The sequence below is a fragment of the Triturus cristatus genome, chromosome 9 (assembly GCF_964204655.1).
Source record: "Triturus cristatus chromosome 9, aTriCri1.1, whole genome shotgun sequence".
Taxonomy (NCBI): domain Eukaryota; kingdom Metazoa; phylum Chordata; class Amphibia; order Caudata; family Salamandridae; genus Triturus; species Triturus cristatus.
Window position 1 is genome coordinate 914,783,900 of NC_140592.1, and position 14,548 is coordinate 914,798,447.

General features: G+C 41.9%; 1 protein-coding gene across 3 annotated transcripts in view; it reads left to right on the forward strand.

The window, feature by feature from the left end:
• Window positions 1-14,548, forward strand: part of DICER1 (dicer 1, ribonuclease III) — a 692,358-nt gene that overhangs the window by 135,290 nt on the left and 542,520 nt on the right. The window lies entirely within an intron of this gene.

Consider the following 14,548-nt stretch of genomic DNA (forward strand, 5'->3'; position numbering starts at 1 on the left):
CGTCTCATTCATTCCCCAGTCGACAGCTGCAGAGCATTTGCTTGACTTGTTTGTTATGCTGTTTCCTTCTTCCATTCTGGTTCCTAATACGGCTACAGTCTGTTGGGGCTGATGAAACGTACAACTTTGATTTTCGAGTGGAAGAAAACCTGTAGGGTCTTAGTGTTCCCCACGGTCATTGTCCAGTTAATGTTTCATATCCCTACTGAAAATTTCAGTACAAGTGAATAGTGAAGTTCTTGTCAAAGTTATTTCTATTAAAAGTTGCACACAGTCGATTCCTTCATAACAATACATAGAGTTGTACATTTTTATCAACAAAATTGATCCATAAAATTCATATTTAAAACATCTGTCTTTAAAACCATACTAGAAAATAATAAAATTTTGAAAACGTGCAACCTTTACCTAAAGATTGCTGTATAAAATGATCATAAAATCCTTCGTGGAAAATAAAGTGTATATATGTGCAAACTAGCTTTGAACTACTATGCCTAACCTGGTTCCATATTCCTATTAAAAGAGCAAATGTAGCTCAATAGTATGCACAAGAAACTTGTCATAGTCCATAGCTACTTCAAAGCAGATACTATATAGCTAGTCACAATTTTTTATCCAATTTAAATGACACTGCTATGAACAAATACGAAAACAACAGTTGATGGACAGAATGCAGAACAATGTCATACATTCACCCCTGTACAGAGATCTGGGCCTAAATCCATCGTTTTTTTGCTCACCATGCCATTCCAGTTTGAAGCCAGCCATATGCAAATCAGTCTTGACCCTGTGCCTCATGGGAACAGTCCAGCCCGAACTGCCAAGCCAGGTCCTCCCTGGACTGGAAACAAGCATCCTAGGACCGGTTATTAATTACCCTAGTTCAAGTATGTCATAGCGAAATTTTAAATATACAAAAATTACACTGTCAACCTACCATGACTTGAGGAACAGAAGAGATTGGCCTGAATAAACTCCCAATAGCAGGTCTTCAGTTGCAATTTGGATACATCCAACAACAAACCAGTATCCGTCCAAAAATAGCCAAGGTATAGTCTATTTAACCAATAACTAGCATGTTTGAACCACGGAAAAGTAAGGCCTCTAGCATGAGCTAGCAATTTCTCTACTGTCCTCCAGTATGGCCACAGTTCCTCGGTAGTCCAGAGCCTTACTCAATATAATAATAGCCTGAGTCTAGCAATGATCCCCACTCTTTTTAGAGTAATATCTAGAAACATGGGAATTAAGAGTAGTATGAGAAGGTGGAGAAGCGAGTGAACAAACTTATTTTAGCTAAAAGTAAGAAGATCTGCCTTTGCATAACCCCATATTTCAGCCGCCTCTTCTTCCTTCTCTATTAGCAGATTCTGCCATTACCCAATGTAATTGTACTCTGTTCACTGACCTCAAAAGAATGGAAGGCTGTTTTCTGCCTTGCAAGATTTGAATTTGCAACCCACAAATCACTTCATATCTCTGCTGTGCACATTCACTTCACTGTGGAATCCTACTGATGTTTAAAAAAAAACCTGCACGTCCTTAATGTTTGCTGCACATTTTGCCTTAGTGTTTGAAGAGGAAAGGTTTCAAAAACTCGGCTGGTGGCTCTGATATAATTTGCAGACTCTTGCTAGTTCACTGTAGGAGCTGTGGAATGGAGTCTTCTTTCCTGGAATCTCTATGGCTTCAGTCTTTTGAAAAAAAGTACCCTTTGTGATGTAAACCTGAATTATTTTCATATATATTTGCATATAACTTGGCTTTACCCAACTGCCAACCATAACCGCTAGTTTAGGTATGCAGGTTAAGCCACCAAAGATCTGCACAATGAGGACTCCTCCATCAAAATGATTTGTTATTTTATATATTTGTATAGCACAGCATTACCACAGTAGTTTCCTTGTACTTTACAGATAACCAAGGAAAAGAGAGATGTATATCTTGCATGTTGGACATTAAGAACAGTTATTCAATCTAGTCTGAAACCTGAATTGAAGCTGTTAGATGAAATGAGGGAGAGGGTAGGCAGAACCTCTACATAGGACAAACGATAGGTATTCAGAAGTAAGGGCAATGAAATGGTGTGAAGCAGGTGAGGGTAAGAATGATGGGCCTATCTGAAACGTACAGGAGTAATGAAAGGGTAAATTGTTAGCAAGCAAGTCAAGGGTTAGAGGGGAAGTAAAGAGGAGAGGTTACTATGGAGTCATAAACATGACAGTATAGACCACGTTGAGGAGAGTGTGAAAAGACAGATGAGGGTAGTACAAAAATGCATCAGACTTTCAGATGCAGTTGAAAAGACGAGTTTTTTGTTTTTTAAAATCTAAATGTAAAGTGATCTTTGGTATATGCGATATCTTCTGGCCGCGCTTGCCAAAGGGTCAGGCTACACGGAGGAAAGATTGACCAACTGCTGAGTGACATAAGAATATTTTGGACTCCAAGCAGACACACTATTTGCTCCAGAAGTCTTTCAGTGTATTCCAGTTGTTTTCAATTAATTGCCTTGAAGATGATGTAGGTGGCTTTAAACTTGATCCTGGCTTCCTGAGGGAGCCAATGCAGGTATCAAGATGGTTAGAGCAGTATGGAGTTCTCTTTTTCTGTGTGAGAAATAACTAGATCATTAATAAGTATCCTAAGATCCAGAGGTTGTAGGAAAGGGATCTGATAGAGACATCTAGCTGCAGATTCCTTACCTTTGAGCTTCCAGGTTGGATCCGGAAGATTTTGATAGAAGTACCCCAGCATGCCGGTAGGTGGCATCAGTCGACTCCGCGTGACGTCGTAGGCGGTGTGATTGTCGTTGCCGTGATGTCCGTGTCGTTAATATATCTGGCGTGCTGGCGTTAGTTCTTTTCTTTCCGCACCAGCCAGCGCCGATCCGTTGAAGAGAGCTACTGTTTGACAGTTTTTTCAACCTTTTGTCGACTCCTTTTGATGTGTAGGATGTCCATGTTGGTAACAGACCCCCACATCGCGTGTCTCTGGTGCCTGGAGCGCGACCATGACACAAATTTGTGTTCCAATTGCTGTGCCATAGCGCCAAAGGCTTTGAGGGAGGGGCCCCTGAAGCTGCTCGCGGTCTGGCACGCACCGCGGAGGTCGCCTTGTCGATCTCGCAAACTATTTTGATCGAGAGGAAGGTCCGAGCATCCATCTGGGGACTCGAAGTCTTCTTCGTCGAAGTCGTCAGGTAAGAGACACCACGACAAGCACAAAGAGTCGAAGCGTGCTTCGACTTCACCCCGTTCTGTGAGCGGGCACCTGGGTTGGCTTTGCGACCCCCGCCCAACTTAAGGAATTTTATGATGCCGGGTTTGGGTGGCCTAAACCTGCAGGTGCTCCTTCAGGCCCAGGTGAAGGAGATCCCTGGGGTCCTGCGCCTTCGGCTCCATGGCCTCTGTTGGACCCGTTCCTGGACCTGCAGCTTCCTAGATTGGCGATCAAGACGAATGTCTTGACGGAGGTCCTGCAGCCTGGAGTCTCCTCATCAGAACCCTTGTTGCCTTTTAACAAAGCTTTAAAAGATGTTCTTCTGGGCACCTGGTCCAAACCCATCAGAGGCTCCTGTGAATAGAACAATTGCCTGTCGCCATCACCCTGCACCTCGCGACCTAGTTTTCCACACTGCCCACCCCTCCACCTAAAGCTTGGTGGACCAGGCTTCTACTTCTTGTGGCGCGTTCCCATCCGCTCCTCTGAACAGGGAATCCAAACGGTTGGAGACCTTTGGGAAGAAAATGTTCTCTTCCACCTGCCTCGCATTGCGGTGGGTGAACACGGCATGCCTTTTGGGAAGTTACTGCCATTCTATATTGGATACGGTTGCGCATGTGCTGCATAGTGGCTCGGAGGAGGACTGGATCCTGCTCTCCCACGCAATATCAGACTGGAGAGATGCAGCAAAGTTTGCCATTCGCTGTGGCTTATACACGACGGACTCGCTAGAAAGAACGTTTCTTCGGTGTCCATTGGGCACCATGCCTGGCTGAGAATGCCTGGCTTTTTAGGAGATGTCCAGGCAAACCTCATGGATATAGCTCACGTCTCTTTGGAGACAAGGCTGACGCATTGCTTGAGTGCTTAAGGGATTCTCTTGCTACGGCCAAATCCTTGGGCCGCAGTACTCCACCCCAGGCCTGCATCTGCGTTTCGTTCCTTTCGTGGCTAAGGAAAGGGGTTCCAACCGCACCCACCCTATTCCAGCCAGCAGGTTCCGCAAGTTCAGCAACCTCTGCGGGCCGTTGGCACAGTTCATCCTGTCCTCCAGGGTCGGGAGGCCAGAAGTGGAGCCATGCCAACATCCCCTTCTCCACACCAAAACCTTTTTAGCCCGGTCCTTCGGGGTCACGAGCATCCATTTGGTGGCAGGATACGCCATCACCTCCACCACTGGCGGGACATCACCTCGGACAGGCTGGATACCCCTCCCCTTCGACACTACTCCTCCCTCTATGCCTCCAACTCACGATCGGCTGACCGTAGGATCATCTTGTGCTACTCCGCGAGGAAGTCAAGGCTCTCTTGGCCAAGGGAGCCATTGAGAGGGTTCCCGGGCCATAAATAGGCTGTGGTTGCTATTCCCACTTTTTCCTGGTTTCAAAGAAGGACAGAGGCCTCCGTCCTATCCTCGGTCTTAGAACCCTCAACTACTTCCTGAAGGAGCAATTCAAGATGCTCACTCTGGCTCGGGTACTGCCTGCCCTAGACCCGGGAGACTGGATGGTAGAGTTGCACTTGCAGGATGCTTATTTCCACATTCCCGTCCTGCCGGTCCATCGTCGCTACCTGTGGTTTACAGTGGGCCAGGAGTGGTGCCGATTGGGGTGTACAAATTCTCCCTACTTCCACGGATAGAGTAAATTCACAGATACACGCACACACACTCATCATACGCTTGGGCCCATTTCACTAACATACACTCAGATTACTCTATCAGCACTGAACCTGTGGAAAGAAAACCTTCTAAACACCCTGCATCTACACTACGGTCGATAAGACCTAATTGACACTGTCTTGAGTCATGATTTAACCAATAATAATCAAAATAGAGTACTCAATAATTGACAAGAAATAACCACCAACACAGTATTTCAAATAATGGTAATTTATCTAAAATTAGTTCAAAGAAAATCAATTCAAAAGCAAAATCATTATTCTTATAATTACCTATTCTAGCTAAATGTCATAAACGAGTCAGGACAGGTCTCTCGATAGAAGTCTCTCAAGTCGCCGTCCTCACAGCATCGATCCTCACCAACGCAAGTTCGGAAAGAAGTGGCCTCAGAATCCAAAATGCAATGACCACCAACCCTCTCTAGTCTAGTATATTTATAATAAATTTAACAAAAGAAGGCAACATAAAATGTTTTAGATATCTGCTGAACCGCTGAGCAGAGCGAGCAGGAAAGGATGTAGCATCGCTACATTTGGAAAAATCTCCGCTCAGGAAAAAACCACAAAAATAAAAAGACGGAAGACGGAACTAAATCTTGAAAATGTTTCTTTTCATGTTCATTTTTCCTCGGAACCAGCATGGTGATCACAATATTCATTGTGGCTCCTTTGTCTTCCAAGGACGCTTGGATGTCCGCCCAGAGCTGCTGTCCTCACGGAAAACTTTTTAACCAGGCGAAGACTGTGGTCAGATGACTCTCGACCATGTTCAGCAAGGCCTTCTCATACTCAAATACAGGCTTTAAACGGCAGCCATCTTTCACTAGGCCAAAACGTATCATCTTAATTAAAAGAGACAAAAAACAACGTTACCACAGCATAGTGATTAAACAGTGTTAACCCCACTAATACCCTTATGTGTATGTAATTAACTAGCCTTTGCAACACAAGAAAAGCATTAGTACACGACATTTCAAAAGCGTTTTTGTGCTTTAAAATAAACAGCACTCAGCAACATTTATTAATAAAACATGCACATTATTAGTAAGCAACACAAACGCATCCCCACGTATAGTTTTCTCTTGTTAATTCGTATTGGTTAATCAGAACATTTACACAAAACAAATAATTAATAATTATGAATTAATATTTTTATTTTTGACAAATAGACAAACCAGAGCTTAAAAAACCCAATAGATTTTCTACAGAAAACTCTGCTCCAGCAATACCCCCTTTGGTGATATTATCACCAAATAAACAACCCAAAAAACAATTAGTAAAATTTTAATCCCAATTTTTAGGAGAAACTGGAAATGTCTTTTTCTTCTTCACAACACTAGACACCAGACTCCCTTTCATCATCCCTCTTTGTTTCCAAATAAACACTCTCCCTCAATTCTTCTAATTCTTTTTCTTGTGGATCTCTTTTTCTTTTATTTCTCCTTTCAATATTTCTTTTAATTAATTTATTTTTCCCTCCCCTGTTTTTACAACACCAATCTTAGTATCAATAAAGCAACAATTATACAAGTTAAAGGAAACAATATCTTACCTATAATAGTACTACCTATTTTTGCAATAAAACTCTTAACAGCAACTATTTTATTAGCTATTTTAGTCCAAATACTCTCAGCTTCCAGTGGTACTAATTCTTCATGTAAATCAGTAATATTTTTGATATAGACCTTCAAGTCTTTGCTTTCGTCTGGAATGTAAGTGCAACAATGTTGAACTTTCAGTATTCCACAGACCCCACCCTCCTTGGCTAATAGAATATCAAGGGCAAGTCGATTTTGCATAGACATGGCACGTACGGCAATCAATTCCGTATTTACCAAAACAAACCCTCCAGCGGTATTTGTCGATAAGCGATCCACCACTGTTGACAGTTTCCGAATTCCATATGCATTCAAAGAAATTCCCACTGCTGGAATTAAAGCTTCAAAAATGTCACCCACTATTTCTGACCAAGTTTCTCTCTTAAAACGTGTTAATAAATTAATATGTTCTACATCTTCTATTCTATCTATATGAAAGATCTTTGGAAAGACCAGGCCATACCAATGGTCAGGCAACTTGTAATAAGCCTTGTTCCCACAAACATAATACACTCCTGGGAAAACTGGATCCTCTCCTCCTCTAAAACCCCATCCTGTTGCAATGAAGTATGTATCATGACACTCACTAGTCCCAACAAAGTATGTATCATATTGGGATTTCCTTCTTGTAATGCACAGCTTACCCTTCTGTGATGCATCTAAAGCTAAAGTTGGACTAGCTCCATTTCTCAATTCTTTTCCCATCTCAATGTCCCAAATTGTCTCACTCACTTTGTATTTCCCTACCTTTTCATGCATGCTCAATCTCCTTTCCTCCACCATATTTAGGAAAGCTTTCTCATTGCTAGAAAAATCATTAATTGACCTATCTTTATGCATGTAAATATTACTAATTCTAGTTGGAACTACTTTTTGTGAATTCTTCTCTACATTAGTCTCATTTTCAGTATGTATTTCAAATGTACCTATTGTAACTCTAAATGTAACTAATAAAGCTAAAACACCCCATAGTAGCATCAATAATCCAGTACAGCAACAGCACATTCTACACCATCTTTTCAAAAAGGCACATTTACTTTGATTATTCTCTATGTTAGCCATTTTACTACTTTGACCGTGTCTTTTGACTTAGCCTCTACTACTCCACTACTGCAATTCTTTATTTTTTTTTTCACTTCAGACAACTGAATTTCAGACTTTCTCCTTTTCACTTTTCTCCAAGCGATTTCTTCAGTTCACTCAATTTGGATATTCATCACTTTTCACTTTTTCTTCTTCAGCAACATCAAATTGTATCAGATCATCAACAACATCTTGTGCATCCGACTCTTCTCCAATGTCAGTCAGGATAACTTTTAAGATTCCAACAGATTTTTCCTTTTCCTCAACCACTTTTCTCAAGATCCCCTCCGGATTGTCTCGATTCACTGTTTCTTCTTCTTCTTCTCCTCCTTCAGACAGTGCCACATAAGACCATTCCGGTGATCTGTACTTTTGGTTGGGTCTTCTAATTCTCTTTATCTCCTCGGGTTCTCTTGACTCCTTTTGCTCCTTTCTTTTTATTTCATTTTGACTCGACACCTCATTCACTTGTTCAGCTTTCGATGTATTTGCTCTTATCAGTCTGTATCTCAGCCTCTTTACTCTGTTGTTAGGCCAAAGATCTCCTCTTACAACCTTTTTCGGTCTTGTTTCTGTATTATTTCTTTCTCCAATCCAAGTTCTCTTTCTCAGAACTCGACCTTCTGATTTTTCATTCTCACTTTCATCCGATTCTGTTTCAAATGCCTCTTGTTCTTCAGCAGTTTTCTTTCGCTCCACAGTCTTTTTCACCACTGTTTGAGACTTCCCTACTTCTTTCCCTCCTTGAGTCTCCGACACGCAATCTTCTTGCTGTCTACTTGTCCCTTCACCTAGCTTATCAGGAATGTTCCCTACACCTCCTCGGGGGTCTTCCGCAATCTGTCCCTCTCCATCTTCTTCTGACCCTACTTCTTCAGGTATAATCTCAAGTGGTTCTTCAACCTCCTCATCTGATTCAGGAGTAGTCTCTGTGGAATTACTCTTTTCTCTTCTTTTTCCTCCACTGCTTTTTGGAACTTCAGGCTCTCTTACAGAATCTGATCTCCTTTCTGAGACTCTCAATGGTTCTCTTGAAGTCTTTTCTGCTTCTTTTTCTGAACTTTGATTTTTCCTCACTGGTTCTGGGTCTTCATCATCACTGGAATCTGATTCTTCAAAATACTCCTTACCAGTCCCATCCTTTGGGTTTGGAACTCTCAGAGTATGACTCGCATGTACCCAGTTTTTCACACCAGCACACTTCACTGCAGTTGTCGTAGTCAAAATAACTTGTCTTGGCCTTCCCCACCTTAGAACCAAGCAATTTCTTCTTCTGTGTACTTTAATCCTCACCCAGTCCCCTGGACTCAGATCATGAGCTTGCTTCTTCTCAAGTGTGGTAGCTTCTTCTCCAACCTGGTGAAACACAGAATGAACTGCGTCAGCCAGGCCTTTACAGTAATCCAAAATCATGTCATCAGTTATTGTCATCAACTTACTGACAGGTACAAATGCATGACGCATTGCACGTCCCATCAAAATCTCGTGCGGACTCAACCCAGTAGTTCTATCTGGAGTAGATCTAATAGTCATTAGCACTAGAGGCAAGACATCAGGCCATTTCATTCCAGTGGCTAAACACATCTTACCAATCCTGTTCTTGATTGTGCCATTTATCTGTTCAACCACACCAGAAGCCTCTGGCCTGTATGCACAATGTAGCTTCTGCTGTATGCCCAATGCTTCACAAATCAAACTCATGAGCTCATTATAGAAGTGTCCACCTCTATCAGACTCAATCGTTACTGGAAATCCGTACCTAGGAATCAGCTCTCTTAACAGTAACTTTGCCACTGTTATTCCATCATTTCTCCTAGTCGGATAAGCCTCCACCCATCTTGAGAACAAACAGACTACCACTAGAACATACCTCAGTCTGTTCACTTGGAGCATTTCAATGAAATCTACCTGCATTCTCGTGAAAGGACCACCTTCTCTGCCTATTGTTCCCAGACTCACCACTGTCTTTTTCCCAGTGTTAAATTGCTGGCAAATCAAACATCTTTGACAGATGCTCTCTGCAATTGTCCTGAACTTTGCATTGTACCAAGTTTGTTTAAAAGACCTGATCATCGCATCCCTTCCCAAATGTCCCTGGCCATGATACATCCTTGCCATTGTCGACAACATGGAGTTAGGCATGACTGGTCTGCCATCTCTATAGACCCAAACATGGTCTGTTTCCCTTGGGGCACAACCTGCCTTGATCCAGTCTTTCTTTTCTTCCTTTCCTGTCTCATCCTGCAACTGTTTCACTTCATCCCACGTCTCTAGGACATTAGTAAACATCACAGAACAAAAAGACATTTCTCCTTCTCGTTCCCTATTAATTGAATGATTGTTCTTAGCACAATATTGTGCAATGTCGTTAACAAATCTGTTTCCAACTGTCACACAATCATCTCCTTGTCCATGAGCAGCACATTTTACAACTGCTAATTCTTTAGGCAGCTGTATCGCCTCAAGCAATTTCCCAATCACTTCAGCATTCTTTATTGGAGTCCCACTCGACGTCAAGAAACCTCTCTGTAGCCAAAGTTGGCCAAAATCATGCACAACTCCAAATCCATACTGACTATCAGTCATCACAGTCACTCTCAGATCTTTCCCAATCTCACAAGCTTTCGTCAATGCCACCAATTCTGCAACTTGTGCAGATTTCACTCCTTTCAATGGTGATGCTTCCATCACTTCTGAAACCTTGCACACTGCATATGCTGCACTCAGCACACCCTCATCATTCCTCAGACATGATCCATCTACAAACAGCACATGATCACTCTCAAGTAAGGGAAGATCCCTTATGTCTGGTCTCGGTTTTGTACAGTAATCCAGCACATCCAAACAATTGTGATCATCTTCTGTCTTCACACCCACATTGTCAATATCCGGCAACAATGTCGCTGGATTCACATTCACACATCTCTCCAAAGTCACATTTGATGCTCCCAGAATGACTTTCTCATATTTAGTCAGCCGACTATGTGACATGTACTGAGTTCTGCTTCTTGTCAAAAGAATTGCCACATTATGAGGTACAAATACCCTTACAGGATATCCCATTATGATTCCCTCACTCTGTTCCAGACTTCTACATGTTGCAGCCACAGATTTCAGACAACCTGGTAAACCCACAGCTACAGGGTCAAGTGTCGATGAGAAGTACGCAATAGGCCTTCTCAGTAATCCATGCTTCTGAATTAACACTGAAAGTGCACATCCATTTCTCTCACTACAGTACAATTCAAACTCTTTCTCATAGTCTGGCATACCCAAAGCAGGGGCTTCACACATTCTGCTTTTCAGCTCCTCAAATGCTGCCATTTGTTCTCCATCTAGTTCCAATGGATCTGTCATCTCAATTTTTGTCAGCTTAATCAGTGGCTTTGCTATCAAAGAGAAATTAATTATCCACTGACGACAATAACCCACCATTCCCAGGAACATTCTCACTTCCCTCTGGGTCTTTGGGGCTTTCATTTCTCTGATAATTCTGATCCTGTCATCAGTCACTTTTCTTAGACCTTTTTCAATATTATGTCCAAGATAATGCACCTCTTTCTTGCAAAATTGCAATTTAGCTGGAGATACCTTTAACCCTCCATCTGCCAGATGATTCAGTAAAGCTATGGTATCTAGTTCACAAGCTTCACGTGTCTTTGATGCCACAAGCAAGTCATCAATATACTGCACTAGTACTGAATTTTCAGGCATAATCAAGCTCTCCAATGATTTTTTCAATAACTGATTGAATATCGAAGGACTCTCCGTATACCCCTGTGGGATACGACACCATGCTAAAATACGCTGGCCAAACCTAAATGCAAAAATCGGCTGGCTGTCATGATGCAATGGAATTGAAAAGAAAGCATGACACAAATCAATCACTGTGTACCACTCAGCATCATGTGGAATCTGATACAAAATCACTGACGGATTTGGCACAATGGGACAACATGCCACCACAATTTGATTAACTTTTCTCAAATCCTGTACAATCCTGAACTTCCCATTAGGTTTCTTTAGCCCCATTATCGGTGAGTTACACGGACTACTCAATAGTTCTCTCAAAACTCCTTGCTGAATCATTTTCTCAATTATAGGAGTTATTCCCTCAATTATTTCTGGTGTCATTTTGTACTGAGGAATGTTAGGATAAGTAATTCCTTCTTTTACTGCAATTTTCACTGGATCTACATTATTCATCAATCCCACATCCTCTCCAGTAAAATCCCAAACTGTCCTTTTCACTGTGTCTCTTAGCTCTTGAGGCAAATCCTCCGGATCAAACACAGCATATGCACCAATTAACTCACTCTCTCTATTTTCTAGAGTCATTCGGTACAAAACATCCTCATCTGGTGTTTCAAAAGCTATTCCATCCGGTGTACAAAAAATTGTACAGTTCATCTTACAAAGCAGATCCCTACCTAACAGGTTCACTGGACTAGTGTCACAGACAATAAATCTGTGCATGTCTGAAAATGTCCCTATTTGTACTCTTACTGGTTCAGTAAGACGTGTCTTGATTTGTGTATTGGCTACACCAACTACTTGGATTGCTTCATCCGAGAGAGGAAGATTTCTAATATCTGTTGACCTGACAGTTGATCTCGTCGCACCTGTGTCTACTAAAAAAGTAACACCTTCTTCATTTATTTTCCCATCCACAAATGGTGCAACTCTAGAAATAGACCAGGCAGGACCAAGTATGCACTCTTCCTCCTCTCTTCGGCACCGTCAATAATCACCTTCAGACTCACTCCCTTCATTCTTTAACAAGTACTGCTGTACCTGGTTAGAACGCCTTGGTTTGTTTACCTGCTCATCATTGTAGAATCCCGAATCCTGATTGTATTTTCTATTCTGCGGCAAGGGCGGTTTTGGCTCTTGACTCTGCTGTTTCACAACAGAAGGTTGTTGCTGCTGTCGATTATTCCCTTCGTTCTGCACCTGTTGATTTAAGTTTTTATTCTCATTATTCGCTAATGGTGGATTGGTACATTCAGATCTCCAATGTCCCAGTTGGCCACAGTTGTGACACGGGAACTTCTTTTTGGCTTCCTCAAGATTCCCCTTTCCTTTCCCTGCATATCTGGGCCTATTCCCTGAATTATTTCCTGCATTATTCGCCTGTTCCACCAACTGTGCTTCCTGTCTTTCCGCAACTTTCACTTGTGCCCACATTGCTTTCTCTTTCAGCTTTCTCTGTTTTGCTTCAATTTCATCACTGAAGTATTTTGCATGTCTCAAAATCTCATCTATTTTCTTACTCTGCCAATCCACTGTATGCTCACGAATTCTCTCACTAATCTCAGGTCTCAGGCCATATACAAATCTGTATACAAAATGACTCAAATCCTTGTCACCCAGGTGTTCATCCCCACTGAATTGTTTAAAAGCCAGTATCAGCCTCTCATAAAAAGCATGAACCGATTCTTTTGCTTCCTGGTGTGTTCGATCTATTTTAACCCAGTCTGTCTCTTTTGGAGGTACTTTATTTTTCAGGTATACGATCACCTGCTCATACTTCCTCATTACCTCTGGATCTGGTGCTCCTGTTCTCTGATCTCTTGGATATTCCTCAGTAGGCCAACTTACAACTATTTTACACTCAGCCCACAAGTCCGCTGGAACAATTATATCAAACAGACTATTCAGGTCAATCCACAGCACTTTTGACAATTTCACAAACCTGTCTACCTGCCTATACCACTCGACGGGCTTTTCTCTCAGTCGAGGGAAATCATTTGTAAATGATAAAATATCCTGTCTGGTCCATGGAACATGTACATATCCTCCTCCAGGTATTTCTCTCATAGGATAAACATCCACTGTTTTCTCTTTTTCTCTCACAGAAAATGCTAAATAAGTCCTATCCCCTGATTCTTCTCTTTTCTTGTACCACCTATCCTTCCACTTCTCAACATCACCCCATTTTTGCAATAAAGCGATCATCTCTTTAATCTGTCCTGTTCTACCAGCACCATTCAGATTCTCAATATCTTTATCCGTGAAATCCATCCTGTAAGACTTCTGCAAAGCTTTCACTTTATCCATGTCAACTCCCTGCTCATTCGCTACTACTCTTAACCTGTCATGTGTATTTTTAGCTCTCCAGGTGATGTTTTTGCACATAAATAATAGTTCACCATCATGATGATTTTTCAGAATTTCCGTAGGAACTGTCCCTGCAACAAGCTCTTCTAATTCTACACGTAACCTAGCCACATCAATTGCCTGTGAATCTTTATCCCTCTTTTGAAGAACTTTCATCCATTCATTCAAATCTTCAGCTGTTATTTCAGTAGATTTTCTCACTGGAATCACTTTCTTCTGCGGTTCTAAAATCGGCATCCCTGAACAACTAGCTTCACTAGCATCCAATCTTGAATTAGACTGTATCTCTAATCCTTCACTACATGTCTCATGTCTTGATTGTCTCAGATCACTTCTTTCTGTCCTTTTTCCTGAATCTCCTGAGGGACCAGCCAAACTTGTCAATCTATTCCCAACATATGGAATCACCAAACCATTCTCACCTGTCCTCTGCTTATCAAAAACAGGCATAACCGGACCTATTGTTACAGGCACCGTAACAGCGTCTAGATTTTTTGTCAACTTTCTAATCTTTTCAGTCAGCTCTGATGTAGTTCTGGCTAATTCTCTCGTATTCTCGTCACCACTTCGATTCTCTCTCTCCCTGAAAGGATTACCACTTCTTAACTCAGGTGTCACATTTTCTGTTTCAATAAGGCGCAATGTATCCCTTATCGGAGAAACAATCGGTGTGCTCTCTTCTGGTTCTGGTCTATATGGAGGTGGTCTCTTGTAAATCATGTCATTCAAGACCTCATCCTCATAATCGCTAACTCCATATCTTCTCACTTCTGCCTCAGGAACCCTTTCTGTACCCTTCTCTTCAACTGTTCTCATAGGGTATAATCCCTCTGACATACTAG